Source organism: Dromaius novaehollandiae, chromosome 2, assembly GCF_036370855.1.
Source record: "Dromaius novaehollandiae isolate bDroNov1 chromosome 2, bDroNov1.hap1, whole genome shotgun sequence".
Taxonomy (NCBI): domain Eukaryota; kingdom Metazoa; phylum Chordata; class Aves; order Casuariiformes; family Dromaiidae; genus Dromaius; species Dromaius novaehollandiae.
Window position 1 is genome coordinate 106,607,461 of NC_088099.1, and position 20,341 is coordinate 106,627,801.

General features: G+C 39.5%; 1 protein-coding gene across 5 annotated transcripts in view; it reads left to right on the forward strand.

The window, feature by feature from the left end:
• ZNF516 (zinc finger protein 516) overlaps positions 1-20,341 on the forward strand; it is a 106,104-nt gene that overhangs the window by 45,831 nt on the left and 39,932 nt on the right. The gene's annotated exons all lie outside the window — the stretch shown is intronic.

The window sequence follows — 20,341 nt, forward strand, 5'->3', positions numbered from 1 at the left end:
CTCCTGGCACACCAGGAGCGATGCAAGTGAGGGACAAGCAAAAGGATGTTGGAGGCTTAAATGCAGCGTGGATCAGGCCTTCTGCCTGATTGACGCTGCTTATTTTCTCAGCTTGTTGATTCTGCATTTCTGGTGCAAGTAATAAAAGTGAGCTCGCAGCAAGTCTTCATGAGGTGCAGGTAAATTTGTGTTTCAGTGAAGGACACCTGAGAAGTATCCTAGTTACCCATAGCAACACCGTTACCTCTGCTGGTAGCTTCAGTACAGTAGTATCTTTCCTGGACATCTCGGGGCCTATTTTACACAGATTTATAGACACCCAATGCAACATTCTGCCTTTAGCATTCAGGTGTAGTAAGAGCACAGCTTTTGTGGTGTAGCCCCAAAGTACATAAACTTGTTAATCACCAGTATGAGAGGCATTTCTCTTCTCTCTTTCTCTGCTTTGCTTCCCGAACTTGTGTTTATAACTTCAAACTCTGTAATTAATCTCTCTGGATTAAAGCAGTCCTTTGAGTCCAACACTACTAAATGGAACAAATTATTCCCCAAATAGCAGCAAAGTAAATATTTAAAAGAACACTATTAAGCACTTTTTTTATCATTTTTTATTTTTGTTGTTCACCATTCTTTGTTTATAATACCCTCTTAGAAATGTGAGATTAACCATTCTTTCCTTAATAACCTTGTGCTTTGTTTTGCTTTGTTTTTTTTCTTCTGTTTGGCAAACTCTGATTTCTTCCTGTTTTCAATTCTTTCTTTGTGGAGAACAGTTATCTGCAGAATTGAGCTCGGTTTCAAGACCTTCGCTGATGAAGTAATCAGCTGTAATCATTCTGAAAGAGGGTGGGTTTATTTATTTAGTAGGTTCTTTTAGGATTTAGTTAATGTTGTGCTTTCTCCGCTGGCTGCAGATCCTGCAGCAGCAAAGCAACATTTTCCAGGATTGTGTATTAATAGTTGCATATTTTTCAGAGGAATAGAAGTGGTGAAGCCATTTTTTTTCTTTTTTCTTTTTCTTTTTTTTTTCTTTCTTTTTTTTTTTTTTTGTCATTGAGCAGCTTTCATAAAATTCTCATGGTTTTAGGAAGGCTGAAGTTTGGGCTGGCACTGCGTGGCAATATAACTTTCTAAATGTAAGACTTAGGGGGAAGAGAGATCCAAAGGATTGAAACTGTAAAAAGTGAAACCCATCTGTTTGTCCCTAAAGCTTACAAGAATGGCCTTAAACTTGATTTTCTACAATTTGGATCAAGGCCCAAATGGACAAATTGGGTGCACACTAGAATTGAAACTTAAATTAAACCAAGAACTCCACTTTTTTAATGCTTTCTCACCCTTTCCATAAACTACAACTCCAAAAAGTCCTAGGGACAAGCTGACTGACTGAAATATTCTTGCCTTGATTACTTGCCTATTTAATAGGCTTGAAACTGGGCTTTCCCATCTAGTGTTGTATTTAGGAAATTAAAAGAAGAGTGCACTTACTGTGTGTGAAAATCCATCAGCTGCTGCCTGAAACACCTCTCCATACAGTTTCGATACAACATGCAGTTGCAAAACGGCAGCTTTGTCCGGATGTAAATGGTGCTGCCATGTTTTACTGGTGTAATGCGCAATGGAAACCGTGGCGATGGAAAACCACCTCTCTAGGGACAGGCTGAAAACACTGAAACCCTTTTCCCAGGATGTTCGAATAGTAAAGCCGTTCTTCTGCGCTTTTGGTATGAAACACTTTGTTTTTGACAGGAGGAACTACCTTATCTCTTTCCCTGTCCCAGATCTTCCCTCAATTCAAGCTCTGAGCCCTTGTGCCACCAGTGAAAGGTGAGAGTTTAAGTCGCACAGCAGTTTCTCTCACACCATAATTAAAATGACTGGCTTAACTCCTGCTACTAGCCAACACCAGGAAACTTGGGTTTCCTTGGTGCCAAACTGGTTCTTATCTGCTTTACTGAGCAGTGAAGAAGCAGCAAACTGATTGGCCTCGGTAGAGGTGCATCTTGGAAAATGGGTACATTTGCATTGGTTGGCCAGGAGGGCGGGTACTGCATTCATATTCACTAAATTCACGGCTGAAGAGCTAGTTAATTAGAGGGGTTGCGGCTTGGTTAATAAGGACCTTTTTAATCTTATGACCGACGGCAATGTTATTCTTTGTTCTCATACAGTTTATTTAAATAAAATCAATATATCAATGAGGTGGACATTTTTTACAAGTGGCAGAGATTTCTAATTCAAAAGAAGGTGGCAAAGAATACAGGAATGTTCATAGGCCAAGATCAGTGAATTCATTTTCTCAATTTTCTCTTTTTTGTGTGTAAATTTCCTGCGACTGCCCATGTGTTGTTTTCTAGGGGCCTGGGTCCTTCTGTCCAGCAAGCTCTAGGATTAGCTTTTCTGCAAATTGCCCTTTTTAACTCAGGAGGCTTTCTTTTTTCTTCCTCTATGAACAAAAGCTTAAGGTCTATAGAATATAGGCCAAATTCTACCCTCATGTACACTCTTGTTAAAATCAGATGTTTCAGTATGGCCTTTGAGTGCATTTTGTCCTAGAAGTGCTGTGGTTTGCTCCCCTCTGCTGTGGCTTTTTTTAGCTGTTCTTGCTGGTGAGCCTTTTCCGTCAAGAGGTGTGCTCCAGCCGTACAGACGGCAGCCGCCTTCGATGGATGCAGGCGAACGGTATTCTCGGTCGTTTTCCTGATCTTCCTGCTATGGTATTATTTTTACTTAGACTGTGGTTAAGAAAATCTTGTGCTACTCCTAAGATTATTTTAAATAGTGTAGATTTTTTCACTTTCATACCTTCCTCCTCACCCCCCTCAACTTTGACATGTTACTGGGTTATCCTGGGTCAGAAAAGGGGCTTCATACTGCCAAGTATTGAATGATCTGCTCATGATTCACCTGAAAGTACTTCTTTGTGCATTTAATTCTTAAAAAATCTGAGTTGTCCTGCTGACATGCAGGCTAGTCTGTGGTTTGCTTGGGGTCTTGCAGAAGAGAAGCTGGGGGTGCCTCTCCTGGTCACGGGGACCAACAGATGTGCCTGAGCAGGAGGCGGCTGGGGAAGAGCAGTGGAACTTACTGGGAGAGGAGCAAGAAACACACTTCACATGCGAAATGGGATTGAGAGCCTCCAGGGTGGGCTGTTCTGCCCTTAACACACACGTAATTTGCCTCTGCTCCATGTCAAGTGACAGAATGATTTCTCAGGCACGGGGTTACTGTTTGCAAACCCAGATTATCAGATGCCAGTGGGGAGCTAGCTGGTTACAAAATGCTTTTCATCTTGTTTGAAGGAGGAGAAAAATTGAGTATTTTTCCAATGTTACTTTCCACATAGGCAGAATATCATGTGATACCTGTCATACAAAGATATCATATGTATAATGTACATATGCTTTGTATGATGGCCACGTGGGAAACGATGGTCCAGAACACATTCTGTGTATTAAAAGCAGCCGCATGGATAGCCTGAGGTTTTCCTGCCCAGGATGAAGTCTTCCTTTTTATTTGCCATTCAAGCCACTAGCAACTTGTGCCTGAATTTCCACTGGGGTTGCATCTGAAGCTGTTCGAACCACCTGCAAGTTAGTTATTCAGTACTTCCCCAAATTAAGGCTTTTCTATGAATTTCATTTTTTAACTAAAAAAACCCAGAGTTACGATTGACAGAGTAGAATGGGATTATACATACATCAATAAAAGTGGAAGGGAAAATACTCTTTCTGTTTTTATCTTTCAGCTTCTCTACTAAAATATGTTATTTTGTAGGTCAAAGAAATAATGATGTCGGTGTGCATGTACACACATGTGCATGCAGTGGGTAATATTTAATATGGGCACCGTCATTTAATCCCACCATGAAGAGTACTAAAGATGTGGGGTACCACAAAGCAGAGTTGCTGCTCTCCACATCACAATTTCCTTCAAAACAAAATAGAAGAGTTTACTCCCCGATTTGCTCTTCCTATAGCTAGATCCTGATCTGCGGACAATGGAGGTTGTGTTTGTCTTTTGATTTTCTTTTTTGATTTTTTTCCCCACCATTGTGTATCATTTTGAGCATACCTTTCCCATTAAAAAAGGTGTTTTCACCGTGTATTTAGCAATTAGGGTGTTACAGTCTGTCACATTAAAGCACTATGAACTATTTCAGTCCTGAAATCAAGAAGAAAGTATAAATTTTAATGACGTGACCTCCTGCTTTTAGTAGGTGGGAAGATGAGGAAAAGAAGTACAAACAGTTTTAATACCATTTGGTGCTCGGCAAATGCGTAGTAAAAGACGGGTCTTTGATATCCCAGTCTAGATCTTGGGAAAGTAAGAGAATCATAAAATTATTTCTTGTTGCATGTAAATACCAGATTGGGGAGGAAGAAAATAATAAAAGTAAATCTAGAATTAAAAAAAAAATTGTTATTCATGGAATAAAGGAGAAGAATGTGGCTTCTTCTAGCCTGACCTTATCGAGGGAGGAAGCAAGTAAAAGGTGTGTGTTACACATTAAAGGGAAGGCTGCTTTCAGTGAGAATCAGCTCCATTTTCTTTTCTTTTTTTCTGCCTCTTCTCTCCCTTTTCTTTTATTTATTTTTTGTCCTCTGTCAAACTCCTCCAGATTTTTGAAATACTTAAAGAGTGGGTGATTCATTCTCACTCAACACATGCTGTTTTTATTATGCTGGCTAATACAGCAAACGACTGATTGAGAAGGAAAACCACTGTGCTAGGTCCTGTACAAACACAGTTGTGGGCTTGAAAAGACAGACAAACTGATGGAAAGCGCAGAATACCAAACCCAAGTGAACGGCACAATGCCTAGCCACATTTTGCTTGTGTCAGGCATTCCTGATGGTAAGGTGGGACCTAGTCGAGAGGAGATCAGCTCCATAAAAGGACCAGACAAGAGATGGGACTAAGGTGCAGCGATGAAAGAAAAGAGATTGAGGAAGGGCGGAGAAGATCTGGAGGGTCAGTTCTGGAGTTAGGAGACCTTGGTGAAGGGAGCTGCACTGTACAAAAAGATGGAGGTGTCGAAGGAGAGGGAAGACTGAAAAGAAAAGTGGGACGGCACTGAGGTTCGACCCCCCCCTCCCCCCCAAGGCTGTCCCGGGGTGTTGGGGTGTCTCACGCTGAAGTCGTAGCGGCTCGCAGCACTGTGTTGGCGGGGTGGGTGACCCCCAGGGTGGTTTCCCCTTGCAAAACGGAAGATCGGGAATGGTCACACAACGCGGCCCCACCACGTGTTACCACAGACATGCGAAAAATTCAGAACTCTCAGCTCCTTCCTGGATCTTGATTAAAAAAATTAAGATGGGCAGTGCCTAGTTTTTTGGGCTTTTTATTTCTATTTGTTTCATTTTAAAAACTCTCAGGAATTTGTGGTTAGGCACTGTTTGATTTATTGTCATTATTAGGCAGCTTTCTTTTCTCCTTCAGTTCACTATTAATTGCTTATGGGTTGTACAAACTGGGAGATGTAACATATCGTTCATCCCAGAGGCATTATAAAAACATTCTATGTGTAAATTGAAATGTTTGAGCAGAAACATAATGACATTACTGAAATCTCATGAAATACTTCAGATTAGGAGAGATTTATGAGGAATAAAGTTGGACTTTGGTTTGCTCAGATATAAAGTACAACAATTCCAGGAGCTGAGACTTTACCAAGAAGTGCCTAGTATCACAAGGCATTTGAGTTAAGAAAAGAAAAAAAGAAGTTGCCAGAGTTGCTTTAATTTTGCTGTAAAATGTAATTTGGGGAGAAGAGGAACAGTAAGAATAAAACAGATAAGCAAAAGAAAATAGAAAAATAAAAATGTATAGCAACTCTAGAGCGAGACCAAGAAAGAGAGAGTTCTAGTAAATATTTCCAGTTGCAAAAGTATAAGTGCATGAAATAGTATAGCTGGCAGTATCCTATACCAGATTTTCCATTGTTCTGCTTATATGCAAAAATGTTCCTCTGTGTATAAAGGAAATCCTGTCCCCTATTTAGAAAACAAAAATTTTCACTGTATAAAATAATTATTCTGAAGATATTTCTCATGCTGGACTCTCACTAACTGTAAACCAATATATCACTGAAGGCAATGCTGTTAGGACATTTTACACCAAATGAGGATCTGGTTCTGTATGTACAGTCTTAAGTATGTTTAAGTTATTTAGCATGTTTATTTTGCAGAATAAATGTATAACAAAATGGAGGATGTCTCTGTGCTGGGCAGTTGACAACTAATGCCCTAGGCTTCCAAAAAGTGAAACAGTTATAAGGAAGAACAGTGTCAGTGATTTGTGGTAGATCCTTGCCTATGAATATTAGAAAAACTAATACTATGATTACATACTTCACCAGTTAATTCTGACATTGCCAAAGAGTGGTTGCTGGAATATAAAACCCTCTCAACTTTATAGCCCAAGCTAATTGTTTTGGTTGTTAATGCCAGCGGGATTAATGCCAGGACTTTCAAATACAGCAAGCTGATGATTCAAGTCATAAGGAAGTTGGGCAGAGGCAAGGATGCCGGGCTTGCGGAAGTGGGATCCATGAGGCACTGTTTGGCATCTTGCAAAGTTCAGACCGTCAGTGAAGACAAATTCAGCGCATCATGACTAGATCAATTACAGCTTGAATATGTCTGAAACTATCATACAGGAATTTTGCCTTTGTATCTACCTTATTATCATGCACGTAGTCCAATTCTGAGGCACATGTGCTCCTGATCTGAAGTTTCTTTGCAAAGTACTGCTGTTTGAAGCATCATTTTTGCTCAGTACAGGCCTGTGTGTGTGTCTTCACAGCAATACTTTATACCTCTCTCTTCCCCTTGGGGCTGTGGTCCACTCCTCAGGGCTGCAGTGGAAGTCTCTTGCATGTGAGCACCTGCCTGTGGTGCTGCCACCAGCAGTTGCTCTTCCGCTTACCTTCTTTAACCGCAGGTCAGTGTGAATGGGGAGAAGGACTGAGGGAACAGAACAAAACAGAGATTATGTTCATCATCCCAAGGAAATGGATGACTGGTAGCCAGAAGCACTGAAGTGTGTGTCAAGGAGAGAGAAGAGCCATGGGTCATCTAGGGATGTGGTTATAAACCTTTCTTGGCACATGTACCACACACCTAGCAAGTTGTTTGGCCCTTCTTTATTTCAGGCTCATGGTGGGAGCCGTGCTCGAAGCAGCTTGTGCAAGGAGTGATTGATTGGAACAGGGCAGCTATGCTTTGAGATAATGCAATCAGTACTCTTTAATGTTATACATTACCATGGTTATACATTACCATGACATCATACTAAGGAACATTTAATGATTGCCCTGTAGGCATCTCAGGTGATTTCCACAGTGTTCCTGATTACCTTGCTCCTTGTTACTAGGTCCCATTTCACTCAGTCTAGTGTAATGTGGGTGGCCAGCACAGTAATTCCAGTTCCTGTCGTAACGAGGCAGGGTGATAGGGAGCAGATAACACCAAGTCAGCTCAAGTCAGAGCTGAGGCTTGCTGCCTGGGCTTTAGATACTTCAATAGATAGGCGACTTCTCATGTCAGAAGTTAAGTCTTTATTGCTGCTGACAGAGAACTTCTTCTGCAGCATTTTGAAGTTATTAATCCAGCTGTTGCACTGGTTGTATTCCTTGCATATGTTTTGGTGGAGGTCCTGTTGTTTAAGTACTGTAGCATTTCTTGTGAGATGCTTTGATACAGCATGTCAAAGATGCTTTCACTGTGAGTGTTTAGTGTTATTTGTTCCTTTTTTGCAGGTTACCACAGAGGATAGCAAGTAACACAACTAGACCGAGTTTAGTTTGTTTAGCCACTGTACTGTGGCTGTAGGTATGTGATACGAGAGACCAAAGCATGGCAGTGTTTTTCAAGCAGTAATTCCATGCACAGCTTGGAGGAAATTTTGCTCTAACATGCTAAGGAAGAGTTAGATTTATTCATCCTTTATTTTTCTTGTTAGAAAACAAGGAGGCAAGTGCTGTTTCTTAAAGTTAGGCGATAATAGGAGAAACTTTGCCCTGAAGCTTATGTACGAAAGCAAGACGAGCTCTTCATGCTTCTTCAGCAGCTTTTGGAAATGTTATTGTCACATTACCTGCTTGTCAGGATTGCTTGTGTCTACGTTTAGTCCTTTCTCAGTTGCCAATATCCATTCCATGCTTACTGAACACTAACATTTTAGAAAAATATGTTTGAAGGTATGGAAAGCTATTTGCCATCTTTGTTTTAGTTTGTGTATTCAGAAATACTTCCCTTTAAATCAGTTGCACAGTAGGTCCAGTTTTAATAGCAGACTTTCAGCTGCTCTTGCAAGTATTATAGCTATCTGCATATGCGGACATGCACTTTTGCATCCAGCTGCAGAGTAACTTAATCAACTTCTTCACAAGGCTCACATCCTGACATCTAGCCTTGCTGCCTTGTAAAAGCCGGTATGGCAATTTTGGCATTTCTTAGTACTGAATGTTTCTGTTACATGCTGTAGTACATGAAATATTACTCTGTGACATTTATAGTCATAAAATCACATGGTGCAGTGTTTTTATTTTCTTGCAGTTTCTGGTTAGCAAGCAAGAACTCCCTTCCCCCCAACTGGTAAAACCAGCTTCGGACAATGAAAATTATAATGATAGTGTTTTTAATCTGATTTCCAAATATTTCTGTAGCAGTGCAGCTGTGTTTAGTGGGATTCTACTGATCTGTAAATGACTGCTAACAAGGGATTTGTTAGATGTCTTTGATGTTAGGTCTTTTTGCTGCTCTTAACATTATGGTTCACAGTTTGCCCCTGATCTATTCTGAATTGTGGGTCAGGTTTTCTTTGTTAATGCGTTAGATTTGATGGTAGATGCTGTGTGCCTCTCTGTGGATGTAGTGGACTCCATTTGGGGCAGATTGAAACCCCGTGGGATCCCTGGGCTGCACAAGATGTAGAAATAATGCAGAGTTCGGCCTGGTATTGGTAGATAACCATTTGTTTTCTGCAGCTTCATTTTACAAATACAGGTTTTACTAGGTCATTTTTCTTCACTTTATTACTTTTCTTTTTTCTTTACCAGTAGTCTGATTCAAACACTGAATTGCTTTAACTTAAATGGACATCCACTAAGCTGAGACAGCCTGCTGGGCATGATTGTGGTATCAGTCATACCAAGGAAAGACAAGAGCAACTTAATTGCCTTCAGGATGAGAACATCAATAACTTTTTTTTATTCTCAGTTTTCTCTTGACTGTCTACAAGATTTATCAGCAGCAAATCTGGATTTTTTTGGGGGGTGAAAAGTATATAGCGAATTTTTATGGATACTTTGGAGGAAAACTTTCAGGTTTTCATTATGTTGATTATTTTCAATATTTACGTCCTAGAACTACTTTCTAGTCCTTCAGTGAGACTTTTGTATCTTTACTGCACTGGGTGTGTGACTGTTGCTACTGTGCCATATTTTGTGAGAGGTATCTATATCTATGTCACTATTTTCAGTGCCTGGAATGGATTTGTAGAAGTGTAGGAAACTTATTTTCACAATGGGTTTGTTTTTCTTGCTTATAGACAGCATGGGTTTGAAATGGCAAATTGTTGAATACTTTGGCCCTGATCCAGCAAAACTCATAACTCCTAGCTTGATTTTAAGCATATGAGTAGTTGGTTGGGAATCATTGTTAAGTGCTTTGTTGAACTACTTGGCACCTAATGGCTTGACGTTAGAGAAAATTAGACAAATCTTTCCTTTCTGTAATCAATGCCAGTGTAAATTATATATCCTGAATTGTACTGTAGCATTCGAAGTTTGAATAGGACAAGACATAAGGAAGGAGTAAGTCTTAGAATTGTCTTTTATGGATGCTCTGTTCATGGATTCAGTTGCAGTTTAGCGATAAAAATGACAAAAATCCAATGCTTTATTCCCTTAAAATGTAGAATCTCCGTTGAGGAAGTATGCACGTGAGCGAGAGAAGCACTTTCTCAGTTGATGCTTATTGCAATTGTATATAGGTACATATTTAACATGGATATAAAGCATGATATATGTCTTCCTTATCAAGGTCATCTTTCCTGTGCAGTACGTGTGGGGGAAGATTTGCCCTCATGCTTCTAGAACTTTGCTTTCCAGGTTGGTGATCTTGAACCTCAAATAATATTTGATTCTGTATGTTACTTCAAGTAAGAGAAAAATAAATAGCCATTAAAATGATTTTGTTGTCAAATCACAGTTGTAATTTTAGCCTGTTTTGGAGCCATAAGGTAGAGGTAGTTACAGTAGCCTAGTGAAACTCCATGTGAGATCTTTCTTTTTTTCTTTTTTTTTTTCTGAAAGGATACGAAAAGTTTTTTTTAAGACTACCTTTGGATTTAGTTTGTTACATAAGACACTCCCAGGCCTTGTGTTTCTTTGAGATAACAAATTCATCAGGCAGTTGAAGGCATCAGCTATACCTAACAATACTTCAGAGGTGTGCGTTATCTCAGAATAGCATATGTCTTGTGATGTCCTATTGCTTAAATAGCATTTGAGGCAAGCTGCTGTCAGCAAAAATTAAATATTTTTTGGGAAAAAAACAACCCAGAAGTTTTTTCATCCATAGGGGAAATATGGGCTCTTTCAGAAATGTGAACTTTGAGTCTAAACAGAAATCTTTTTCCATTTCGTGAAATATTTTTCCGTGTGTTTTAACAGTAGAAGATGGTATGCCACTTTCATGATGGTGAAAGACTGAGTGCAATGTATTTTAAGAATCAGGACCATAATAGGATGTAAAAGGCTTCATCTCTTCCCATCCCCACTGTACCCCAAGAGCAGATGCTGCGTTCGGGCTGTACTTTTTGCATGTTTTGCTAAGCGTGTAGCATCAGTGAGCCAAAGGTGTGTTAAGCCTTCTGTGATAGAACCTTTATTCAGTAGGTAGTAAAGCCTTTTTTTACTAGATAATTAAGCAAATAGATCTTTCTTGTTCCTTAAAAGAGAATTCAGGAAGTACAGCTTACACTGCACATGGAACACATTAATCCTAAAAACCTTCAAACACTTCACAGAAGTTTCTTGTTCTTACACGTGCCTGCATCCACACGCACACTGATTTTGCAGTACTAATGAAACCTAGAGAAGCCATAAAAAAGCTGTCAAACACTGTTTGTGAAGTTGTAACAGGAAAAATGTAAATTTTACTTGGATTATTCCAAGACAACAAAATGGGTGTAGACCTGAAAGAGTTGCTATGCATGTATGTGAAGGTCATTTATTTGATACTGTAATGTTAAATATGTTTGGAAAGGAAGCCTCACTGCTGTTATTGGTATGGGAAATATGGACTTTAATTTTTTTCAATAATTTATACATACATAAATATTAGTTATAATTCAAACATAATAATTTATTTTGCAGATGAGGTTGTTAGTTTTTTTTGTCCAGTGTTATCAGCATGCAAGTTCCTAATAGTAATGGAAATGAGGTGTTATTAATGCTTAATGAAATTTTTAAGCGCTAGTAAAATTTTCTGCTAGACTGACCTTTCTAGGTCAGTTATATTAGAGCAAGGATTTAAAAAAAACCCTCTTTTAGGTTACATTCAGTAAGTTGCAATATTTAGTTCACTCAACCGATGCATCAGTGGAAAGTACTCTTCATGCATTATTTGCTCAAAGTCCAGTTTTGCAACTTTGATCCCTTGAGAAAACAAAAGGAAAGAAATATGATACTTGGGGAGGTGAGGGCTGGAATGGGCCAAAAATGTGACATAATTAAAAACTCCATCAGATTGAAAAAGATTTGAGAAAAGCAAGGGAAAAATTCAAAGAGTGTGTGTGTGTGCGCGCCTGTATGTATATGTATATATCATGTATATATTAATATATATGAATGGGAAAGAGCTGACATGTTACTACTGCTCAGGATGCATCCACATGTTATAAACAGTTTATTCTGGAAGCTCATTAATTCTTCCAAATAGACCTCACATGTCGACATTCCTCCAGGGATCCCTATTGTATCAGATAACAGAAGGTATGCAAAAGCACAAGGCAGAAATGTGGTCTTCAGAATAATTGGTCTGTGTAGGAATTTGTTTCCTAACATGAATGTGTTTGGTCTGATTCACAATATCACAAGTATTACTCAACATATACATTGTAAGATAAGCAGTCTAAACTTCTTTTGTTGACAGTTCGCTTCTAAAATATGAGCAATATGCAACTGTAATTTTATCTCAAGAGCGTTACCCCTGCACGTAGCGCTTCCGTTGATGTTACTGGGAGCTGGGTGTCCCGGGAGCTGTGTTGCAGGACAGCGCTTTAAAGGCAGCGCTGTTTGACCTTGCGGTGGGCTACAGCAGACCTGGCCTCTGTTCGTGGCAGGGAATTTCTGTTTTTATGAAGGCTGGGACTTGGTGCAGCCTGTTGCCATGATTGCACAGTAAAGGTAGTTGTGAACCGTAAAAGAAACGTTTTGGCATTTCTAAAAAGAAATGGAGGGGGAATCTGTCTTGAAGGGTTTGGTCTGAATTTAGGCTGGATAATAAAACGGAGCAACAGGAATGTGGGAGACATTGTGGGAAGCGCCAGGCTGTGCTGTATAGAGCAGCTTTGCACACCATTTTGCAGGCTGAATGTTTATTTTTCACCCTCTTAGAGAAAATGAAATGGTTACCATCTCAGCCATTCTGGTCAGCTATTAACCATAGGTGGTTAATGTATTAATCGCAGGACGTGTGAGCCTTGAGGAGAGCATTGAAAAAAAGATGAATTAATGGCATAAGGAAGTAAGCTGGAGGTAAGCGTTTTACGTTTGCATAAGTGATGTCACGGCATTAAGTTACTAATGGGAGAAGCACCAGAAGGACAGCCGAGGCCTGGACCAGCATGTGCCAAGGGGATTGGCACCGTGGGGGAATTAGTCTGTGAAGACACAGTTGGAAGGAAAAAATTGAGTGTTGCTTAAAGGAAGCAAATGAGTAAATGCAGACTGGACACAGAAGGAAAGTAGAGCAGCAAGGAAAGAGGAGCTGCAAGAGAAGCATAATCCTGTTTATGTTGGGGTGGGGGAGGTTTGTCAGTGCGGCTGCCAAAACCCTGCCTGAACAATCCTGGGGCTCACAGCAGCGCAGGGAGGCCGAGCAGGTGGAAAAAAAACAAGTAAATGTTTCTCAAAGATAGTGAGAATAGAGGAAACTAAGAGAGAAAGGAGAAGTGATAACAGCAGAGTATATAAATGAGGGATTCCGTTCTGATACTTCCTGTTTCTTACTGTTTTATATCGTAAATAATCAGGATGGCTATATTCCCGTTGCACCTTTCCATGCGAGTTCGTGAGTGTCTTGAGGTAATCATTACATTTGGAAAAATCCTTTTAAAGAAAACATTTGCAGTTCTTCCACATCTATTTCATTTTCCTGGTGTGTGGGGAAAGGAAATAAGTATTTTCTATCAGAAGTGTCATTGAATGGGAAGATTCAAAGTGATAAAGTAATGGACTTTGAAAACATGACTGTTAAGTGTGGCTGGACCTCTTGGCCTAAACGTAGCATGACATTTCAAAGGCATTGCTGAAGTCAGATACATAACTTGCCCCAGATGTTAGATTCAGTGGAGCAATCACACATGCTGTTTTGAACAAAGTTGCCAGTACCCCAGTAATAAGTATTTTGTAAGTGACGCCGTGATTCCAGTTACCTTTCTTTGCCTGTATTTTTACACAGTGAAATACACGCAGTGCTTGCCATCAGTGCTGATTACACCAATTTTGAAATCTTACATACTGGCAGTGTTTTCTTGTTACAGATACTTTCAAGTATTTGTTGCATTCTTTTCCCCTCACTCAGTAAACAACTTGACAGGCTGAAGATCAGATTCATGATGAGTTTTGCTTATACAGAGTATTTTAATCTCTGCATTTCCTTTCTTAACCGAATAAAATTTCAGGGGCATTTATATAGTAACAGAACTTGCATTAAGTCCTGCAGTTTGTTCTTTACCCTTAAGCTAAAGTCCTTTTTTTGCGGCATCACAGCGTTGACCCTGGAATCAATTATTGCCCGTAACAACCAGAAGATGATGAGGCTTGCTCTGCCGCGTTGTGTTCCAGTCGTCTTGGTGCGCAGAAGTCTCTTCTGCTACATGGGGCAGCGTGAAATCTGTTTGAGAGCTTCGTAGCACTGTCTGGCCAAAAACAATAAAAGCAATGCAAGAGAAAATAGGATTCTTTGCCATTCTCCTGTTTTCAAATCCTAAAAGCACAGCTGGGAAGGCTATATAATTCTTCCCGTATTCAGTGCGTCAGGATGTTCTCCATTAGTTTTGAAGTCTGTCTCCTCACTGGAAGTGAGTGCATGTGCAAATGTCATACAGATGTTGTATGAAAGCTTAATTATGCCTTGCTTTACTTTAAGCTGTGGTACTGTTTTGTTTTGCCTTCCCCTCCCCCAAAAGGCTTTTCCTGAGAATAGAAGGGAAACCATTTTCCCATTATTTCCTTACTTTAGGGGTTAATTGTATGCTGCACTGTAACTGTACCTTGGCGAAAGCTGGAAGCAAAAAGAAGACTCTGAACAAAAAGGGGAGGTTTTTAGGATAGCTTAGATTTTCTGCTCTTAAGAATTAGAAGTTCTTCCTGATTTTAGCCAAAAACAGAAATTCCACCCTGAAGATGTATTTCATATGTGCACTTTGCTTCTGAAAAAGCTTAAATCTCTTGGCTGTTTCCTCAGAATTGGTTGCTGTTAGCTGACAGCCAGTGCAGTTAAATTGTCACAGGTGCAACTGTAAGCAGCTACTAGGAACTAAAGAAACATGGGTAATCCCACTTAGGAAATCCCCTAGTAGCTTGGAGTTCACATGAAGTTGAAGACAAAAAATATATTTAGCAGCAGCTAGAAAAAGGGGGAAAATCTTAGCTCATGAATCAAAATTAAAGGGCTGATGTCTGCTCTGATTTCTGCCATTGCATGTATTCCTGCAGCACTTCTGATAAAGTCTTTTCTTCTGTATCTGAATCAGAGAAATCACTTGATTACGCTGATAAAACTAATATTTAGTTTACTAGTATTAATCCTGTTCTGCTTCTGTGGTGTCAGATATGCCTTCAGATTTGATAAACATGTTTGTTTTTCATTTTGCTGCACACAGTTCTGTTTGTACCTTTATGCCCCAATTACTCTTCATGTTTTCACGATCACCAATATTATCTTTCTCCTCCAAATTTTTAAATACCTCCCCCCTTCCCCTCCGAAAAGAGAAACAAAAGAAGCCATTCTTTCAAAATATCTGAGACCTGGCTTGTTTGTATTTTGAAGATGAGAAATAACAAGAATAGTATCATAATTTTTATAAACAAATGCAACATTGAATCTCTCCAGCCACCTCAGTGATGAGGTAATGAGATTGTAAAAAATGAGCTTCTAAGCTAACATGGCTTGTAACTTTTATGTTTGTGAAAGAAGATGAATTGAGCAGATTGGAGACAATATTGCCTTTTTATGCTTGCGGAGCTTCAGGTCCCTTCTTGGAGGAATTGTCAGCTTTTATTGGGGGAGAGGGGAAGGGGAGAGATTAAAAAAAAATCAAAATTGAATTACCTTATTTCAGATGCCATTTAAAAGAAAAAATAGGACCTTCTTCTTGTCCATCAGCTCCGTGAGTTAAAAATAGCATTTTTTTTCCTTTCCTTTGTTCTTTTTCAGGAAACAGCTTGTGTTTTCACAGAGCTATCTGTATATTTTTTTCTTTTACGAAGTCAAATGACAATGTCATGGCATCATTAGGTGGAATGCTTGGTGAAGCCCCTAAAGGAAGAGTTAAATATCCCTTTAAATAATGGTCAAAACAGGGACTTAAGGAGTAGATAATGGTGTATCTGAGAACCAGGAAAGTGTTTATGACCCAAATCTTCCAGCAGGATTTCCCAATGCGCGTTGCTATTTTTCAAACCTACAGCTGTGTCTAATTATCTAAAGCTGATGTACAATGCAAATAATTAATGCTATGTGTCTGAAGAGCCAGGTAACAGGGCAGCTGACCATGTATCTGAACAAATAACCCAAAGCATATTCAGTGCGTACGTACAAATGCATGCAGAGAGTATTCTGATGTTGGCAAACCTTTGAAAGCCAGGCTGTGTGGGCCAGTAGCATCCACTGCACCCTGTGGATAAGGGAACGTGGGTGTCTAGGGAGAAAGCAGCAGAGAAAAAGCTGTCCAGTTGCGAGTATAACAAAGTTCAGTGATATCTCAGAGAAAGCATTTCTAAGTACACTTTCAAGCCTTAAATAATCAGCAAATGGTTGCCACAAAATCAGAGGCATTGTGACTTACTAAAATTTCTGAACAGCTGATGCGGTGACCCGGTATTCTTTGTTATTTATGGAAATATGTTACTTGCCAGCTTGTGAAAATGGCTGCCTGCATGTATATGTAGTATTTTTGAATTGCTCATAAGCCAGCAGCTGCATTTTTACTAAAAGCTTAGTAAAAATAAAAAAGATGGGAAAGACAGCATCTCTTTAGTAATACCTGCATGTGAAATTCTTTAAATGCTTTAAACATTTGAAACATTTGTGAGAAACAAAAAGGCTGGAAAAGCTTTCCCAAATAAATGACTGTCTTCAAAGCTTCTTTCCATATAAGGCTCATATTTCAGATCTAAGCCTAACTAAAAAGAACAGAAATATATGATCATTACATATTATTAAATGACTGCTGTCTGATTGTGCAGCAACTTCATATTTAGGCGTAGGCTTTCTTTAAAGTGCAATTAGTTTTTTCTTACATTATGAAATGCATTTGAGCTTTAGATCTTGTGTTTTGCTCAGATGTTGTATGGCAAAGCTTCTTAATTAATTTACTAAATGTTGCTGCTTGTATTTGCCTATCCACATCAAATATTATTGGTCTTTTGACTTTGTAAGCAGCTGAGGAATTATTTGGAAGCTACAGAGTTATATCAATGATAAATTCTCTTTGCATAACCAAATCCGTTTCTTTCTCTCTGTTTCTTGCTCTCTCCCCACCCCTCCGTTGTAGCAAGGACTCAGCCAGTTCAGCTATAAATTTCTTAATGAAAACTGCTCAGCCTCTTCAACTGTCCTGTCACCAAAATGACCAAGACGTTTCAAAGCAGTTTTATCCACTCTCTTTGATGTCTTTATGCATAACCATCAGGAGCGGGATAACTGAGAATCTGCCCCATCAGAAGTAACCACTGTCTGCATGCGTGTGAGGTGTTTACAATCACTGTGAGCCTGACCACTGTACACAAGTAGCTGTGAAAGAGCTTGATGTGAGAAATGTATTTTAAAGTGAAGATGGGAACAGAATTGGTCGTCGCTATTTACATGAAGCATGAGAGATGAGGTGCTGCTGCTTTGTTAAGGCAGGATGTTAATTAGTTTCTAGTCAAAAAGTGGCTCCGTAGAGCTGGTGGAAAGGATGACTGGGTGGTTGTAAGAAGTCAAGTATGAAACACTATTACAGATCTTAAAGTCTGAAAGACCAAAGTATGCAGGCTCTAAAACTTGGTCAAAATAAACAAAAATTCTCTCCTGGCAGGAGAAAGTGGAGATTTGAATCAGGGTGTTTAGGCCTAGCTTCTTAGTGGACTTGACTGGGGAGAGGTTTGCTTTTGTCAAGAATATGAGTTTGTCAAAATGTCTTTAGCATGTTTTGCTTGTCAGACGTGAGCCTAAGAATTTTGCTGTCTGCAGAACGTGGAATGTTGATTTCCCAAAACCCAGCCTGCTTCTTTGACACTCCTCGCACTTGCAATGTACTCCGGCCTTCCTCCTGTGCAAAGGGAGAGCCTTGAGGCTGACATCTAGACAGGGCCCTGTGTTTCAGCAAAGGGAATTAAAAACAGGCGCTGCTGTCCCTGAACTTGCAGAGGAATCTTTGCTTTCTACTGCCTGCCATCCATAGTTTATGGAAAAATGTTAGATTTCTGTTGTGTTTGGGATGTATGAAGATAAGGAAGGTGTTTCAGGTGTTGCTCTTGAAAGGACATAGCTACACTGTGGCTTGTTCAAATGCTGCTGACAAGCTGCTGCTGTAAGAAGCAAGAAGCAGAGCTACTGTTTTTAGGCAATCCCATTCAACTCAGAAGTGCACTGAAGGACTTTCTGACATTATAAACCATACAAAGAAGGCTCAATGAGTATGCCCTTCTTAAATCTAAGATGAAATTACAACCTGTTTTATGCCCTGCAGTTTATACTTTTACATAAAATTCAGGATAGTGATTTTTTAGTTCAGTCATGGTGAACTGTAAATGTTTTGCTCTGTCTCATAAGGTGGTAGTTGGTGGGACTACCAGTATTTAGTAGATTCCTGTTTGGCATATTACCCTTACTGCCATTTTCAAAGATGTGCTGCCACATGCTACGGTTAGAATTAATACCAGCAGTAGGATAAGTTACTTGGATAGCAGTTTTACTCAGAATGAGTACAGTGTAGACAGATATATTTTACAAGTTTTAGTTCCTTGGGCATCCAGTGTAACTTGTAAATACAGCTCTTTCTTTTTATTAAATATTTTTAAAAAATATAACATCATAGCCTTTCCCCATTATGGTAAGACTCTTTATTCTTTGATTGTAGGTCAAAGGCACTTTATCAAGAAGAGACATACTAGATGCTTAATGCAAAATGTGTAATGAGAGTGTGAGACATGACTTTCAACCTTCAACTCGAACAACTAAGCTTTTAAGAGATTTATGACTGAAACCTCAAGTTTAGATTTAACTGGTATATTTTATCCTTGCAAGTAAATTGTGCACAATAAGTAGAGATGTTTTGCTGCATTATGAAGGGTGGTGCTTTTCATCTCAGAAAAAATAATCTTGTTTTAAGATAATCTTTATTCCCTCATCCCTGCTTGCATCATTAAAAATATTTCCCTACAGTACCCCTCCATCCTTCATCTAGAGTGCTCTTTGCTGTTGGTGAACAGCAGGTTTAGAGATTTGAATAATAGGCTAGGACTCAAATGGATAACCTCTATCAATTATTCATGACAGATCTAGAGTAGCCAATGTACAACACTGGCAATGTTCGTACCTTTCTCCTGTAGTATGAACTGTAAGCGATACAATGACTGATAGACTACAGATGACCTTACGGTCATTTTTAATAATTCCTCTTGCTGAGTTTTATAACCTTTTTCATTACTTTATGCTGTGGAGCCACTGGGTTTTCAAAAGCTCCTGCTGTCCAGAGCTGGGAGAAGCTCTGAATTTACTGCTGATTATCTGTTCTTGTTCTTTAGACCGGCTCTCCTCCCTTTGAGGTCAATACTTGTTTTGTCAGTGACTTCAGTGGATCATAGCATGCTTCTTTTTTTACATATTTAGAATAACATTAGGTAATTGAAATAACATACGGTTGGGGGATTCTGTACTGTGGCTGATGGGTTAGCCATGGGCAGTTCTCATCAACAAAAGCAGGGAAAAGAAGGGGTGCTTTCTCTTTGCTCATGTGCTGTTTCTGTTTCTGTCAAGTTTGAGGTGTTTAAATTAGTTTTCTACCTATATGCATAAGGGCGTTTCACTGTATAATCGTACATTACATTTGCTGTGCTGTGAAAAGCTTCAGATGCAAATTTAGCATTACAGAATAAGTTGAAGATTTAAGATCATTTAAATCTGTTTACTCAGTGTCCCACTGGAGGAGTGTTTTCTATTGTCCAAACTTTGGAAATGCTCTTTAATTTTGCATTGATTTTACTTATGGAGTGCAGAGCTTAAGCATGGTTATTCGGATTTTTTGCTAATTTCTTTGAGAACGTGGTGTAGGTACAGATCTACAGAGGCCTCTTTCTGCGTTTGAATGTGCAGCTTACCAAGAGTTCACACACAGGCCATATTTAGAATTTAAGAACAAAATTCAGACAGATTTAGGAGAAATAAAAGACGAGACCCCCGTTGGAGGACGGAAGAGGGATGGGGGGAAGTCCTAAGCCATGACAACAACCTAAAGAAACCCACAACTGGAAGATGAGCAAGCAACATCATCTTCACAGGAAACCTAGTTGAACTCTGTGTTACAGACTTTGCCTGCAGTACTGTCTGTGTTAGGTTTTACAGAGATGTGACCCCCCTGACCAATATAGGTCTGATGGAAATAACCCTTGTGCAGATGTAACTGTATCAGCAAAGTGTCATTTTAACTTGAGTTTGGGTAGAGGAAGGAGGTTTTCACTGTAATAGCACAAGCAGCAGCCTTGCCAGGATATCTGTCCCCATACTGACAGTCCTGTGGGTGTACGATTTTGGCTACGGGCACTGGCGTAGCATTGGGAATCTTGACTTGAGGATCCCAGCAGGGATGCTGCGGCTGCTCTGTGAGGCAGGACGACTTC